This window comes from Lolium rigidum, chromosome 3 (genome assembly GCF_022539505.1).
Source record: "Lolium rigidum isolate FL_2022 chromosome 3, APGP_CSIRO_Lrig_0.1, whole genome shotgun sequence".
Classification (NCBI taxonomy): Eukaryota; Viridiplantae; Streptophyta; class Magnoliopsida; order Poales; family Poaceae; genus Lolium; species Lolium rigidum.
Genome location: NC_061510.1, coordinates 42,877,591 through 42,881,468, shown reverse-complemented (window position 1 = coordinate 42,881,468; position 3,878 = coordinate 42,877,591). Strand labels below are relative to the sequence as shown.

Here is a 3,878-nt window from a genome sequence, read left to right as displayed (position 1 = left end):
TTCTGTGGAGTCGTTAACGGTCATGCTTAATAGATGTAATGTGTTGGTTAAGCAGTTCAGGATGACATAGGTTTCTCGCTGGCGAATTGAGCTTGCTGCTCAGCTATTCGGCATTAGAATTGCCGGGTCTCATTCGATCGATCCTAATGCCTATAGGCCCTCCTATGACACTTCAGTCGTCCGTCTTGATTCTTGGTGATTTTGATGAAAGGATATAACCTTTGCAAACCGCTCTTATGTTTTGCAGTATCCTTTGCTTTTCTCCTTATAGTGATAAAGGTTTTTGGGGGGTATGGAAGTATGTGAGTGTTCATGGTGGTGTATCTGGTGGTCGAGCTGAAGTTAGTATGTTGTAGTATTATACTGTTACAAATATCGTTATAGCATGGGTTGATAAGAAATTTCAGAAAGAAAAGTGATGTTTTTTTGTTGAAACGACAACAGACAGTCTGAACATCATGTTATTATTTTTGCTTTTATCCACCATTTGGCTTATCCACCTGTGCTAATCTAGAGTGTCTTTCCGTTATAGAGAACAAGCTTGTGAACTTCAGGCGTTGTATATCTCTCCAAACCGCAGGTGCGGTACTTCTATCTCCCTGTAATTTTTATGTGCCTGGATTTACAGAACCTTGAGAGAGCGCTGGGCAATGGACTGAATCCTCTCTACATACTTAACTCACGACACTCAGGTCGGTGTCACTGGTTGTACATGTTTGCATCCACCGTGTGGGTGGCCACCACCACAAACTGCTGTGGAACCTGGACCCTTGGGATGTGGCCTCTCTTGCGAGTCAGGAAGAGATGGTAGAATAGAAACGTAGGGAGATGGACTGTCGAACCAGAAAGTAATTTGCGCTACCTAACAGGAATGAGCAAATTGAATTGATCTGGAAGGCTTTTTTTTTTGTATTCTCATGATGATTCTACGAGGGGTCGGTTATACATCTGTGGCGCGCTAGCAAGTGCTAAATAAGTCTATCGTGTATTAACCCAGTTGTGATTTCAAAGTTTAATGCTACATAGCTTTTAAATTGGCATTCTCTTAGTTCAGTTTGAGTGGCAGTATAAAAAGTTGATCCGCCTTGCCAAGGACAAAAAGTCGAGCTCTTAATTGATGCCTCTTGTGTGTATCCTTTTTTTAGTATGATTCTAGACTTAAATATTCTTTTTCTAACTACAACTGTTTACTTAAAGGATTGCATGCCACAAGGACTTCAATAGTTGCAGTTATCCTATTGATAGTCTTCACCAATGCCCATGCTATCAACATGTATGGTTGCATATTCTATTTGGAAGGGCTATGGACCACAATCAATTGAAGATAAACGGAGGCTATGTATGTTGTTGTGAAGCCTAAATTTTAATTCTGTTGTTTAGTCTCCAAGCCCTATACACCAAATACTAAGAACTTCGATAGTGGGAATTCTGCAGATTGTATGTTCTGAACTTATAGGTGAACTTGGAGATGTTCCTATGGATCTCGATTATATGAAATGTTTCCTTGGTTGGCATTTCATGAGTTAATGACTTTCGTACTTTTCATGCGTTCTAATGTCTTCATGTTTTCCATCTCAACTTACTGCTTTTCCTTTTTGGCAGGATGTAGATTCAGAACACTTTGAGACATCACCTCTTTATGCCAAAGGGAATTGATGATGATGTGACAACATGAAGCTAACAAGGTCTAGCAGATAATTATAATGCAGTGACGAGTGAAAATGAGAGAGCACTACCAGAGAAATGCTACATAGCTTTTTAAGTGGCATTATGTTAGTTTAGTTTGAGCGCAAGTGTAAAAGTATGTCTTTCTCACATCCTTAAAAACGTTAAAAAAAAGAGCCCTTCACTGATGCTTCTTGTGTGTATGAGTGTCTCCTCCGGTTTTACTTACGATTGTAGACTTAGCATATTCACTACTATAGAACAATCAATTTTATCTTTATCAGTGTGAGATGGACAAGAGACGATTACATCACTGACATCATATGCATGCATCATGTTTTTTGAGTTAAAGTATAGACTGCATGTGATATATAGACCAGGTTCTTATTTATTGTGGTCATGTAGTCCACTATGATATATCAGACGTATAGATGTATTTGAGTGATACAACGTTTGGCAGGCGGCGGCGAAGCGCGTTGCCCATCTAGTTTAAATAACGGTTTTTGAAGTGTTCCTATAGAAATCTAGGGTACATGGCATAAAATTTTTCTATTCTTTCCATGGACCTACTCGGTCTGATGTATTAGTACGGGAAAAAGGTAGAGGTTGTTTTGTGACATGTACCGCAGCGAAATCACATCGCAATAGTTTTTGTCTGCTCGTCATGCTACCTAGCATACACAGGGAGGACCACACGATCCCGTGCAACCAAGAATCATTCGTTCGTAGTAGTACAAAAATATGCGTAAACTATCCGGCCCCTCGCGCCTCCAAGGGGACGTGACGCCACTCCAAACAAACAGAAAAAAAAGGCCGCACTCATTAACCCCCACTGACAACCGGGCCCCATGCCACCCCGGTCCCACGCGCCAGAGAAGTAACTGCCTACCAACCCCGGAGGTGGTCCCGGGACCAGATCAAATCGACAGCTGGGCCCACGGCTTGCCTCACGGGACAAACAAACACGCCACAGTGGACGCCATTCCTCGCCCGGGCCCGCATGTTCGGATCGCGGCTCGCGGTACGCCCAATCTGGGTACGGACGGCCGGATGCGCGGGCGCCGATCGGACGGCCAGGAGCAGCCCGTGGGATATTATCGCGTCCACGAATAATATAAGGCTACGACGAGTCAACAAGAGGGCCAGGAAAATCACGGGGAAAAAAACTGCGGACAAGAGAGGAAGCGAGCGCTGCAGCAGGAGGAGCAAGGTGAAGGTGAGATCTCCAATCCTTCCAGAAGCTTCCGGATTCGTCGACCCCTTCACCAATTCCCCAGCCGCTGCAGATGCGCGCGGACTGCCTCTAGGTGGCGGCGGCGGAAGGGAGCTTCGACAGACAAGGGGGCCTGCCTTCATACGTACGTACGGCTGGGGCCTTCGTCCGCGCGTGCGCAGCCAGTTCCTCGATCTACCGCGAGGTGAGCTCTCCCCGACGCTTCTAGATCCCTTCCGGGTGCTCATCGGTTGCATTGACTCGATTCGCGCTCGCGCCTGGGGGGTTTTTGTGGGGCTGCTCGACTCAGCTGCTAAAATTCAGCTCGATTTCGTCAGTCCAAGTGACGCTGCCGGGTATCTCCAGCAATTTTTCTTCGTTTCATCTCGCTGAGTATTATAATGATTGGATTGGATTCGGTAGGTGTGCGCGCGCGCGCGGGCGTGCGTGGTCCGTCTCCACATGTGGGTGGATTAAGCGTCCCGAATTTAATTCACTCTGATGCTTACTGCTTGTTAGTGCTACTGCTTGCTTACTTCGATTTCCTCATGGAAGTGCCCGCATCGCATCAAGCTTGATCGGCTGAGCCGCTGGTTGGAACTGAATTAACTGCTAGCCTTGGGCCTTTTCTAGCTTTGTTAGTTCTAGATGCACTCTGACTTGTACGCGATGGTGGAGGGGAATCCCATTGGATTGGATTTGTGTTGCTCTAATGAGTACCGGTTTACGGATTTCGACCTGCCTGTTGTTTTACTACTATTGCAATTTGCAAAGTGAACCCTACTTCTGGGGTCGTTTTTTTGGCCGTTCCAGCCATTTCACTTCTACTATCATCTTCTGCACGTATGTCAGTATGATCCTTCTGCGCTTTGGAATAGAATGAAGACGGTTTTATTTTCGGTAGTACGAAGAATGGTATGGAATTTCATGAGCACACATTTTCTTACTAGTTTTTTCAGTGATTAAATATTGCACATGCATATATTTTATGATTATAAGT

At 45.0% G+C, this 3,878-nt stretch overlaps 1 long non-coding RNA gene across 1 annotated transcript; it reads left to right on the top strand.

Annotated features, from left to right (window-relative positions):
• The first annotated feature begins 323 nt into the window (after window positions 1-323).
• LOC124695849 lies at window positions 324-1,987 on the top strand. The gene is made up of 2 exons (XR_007000599.1): window positions 324-848; window positions 1,603-1,987. It is a non-coding gene; the product is annotated as an uncharacterized LOC124695849 (long non-coding RNA).
• The last annotated feature ends 1,891 nt before the right edge of the window (window positions 1,988-3,878 follow it).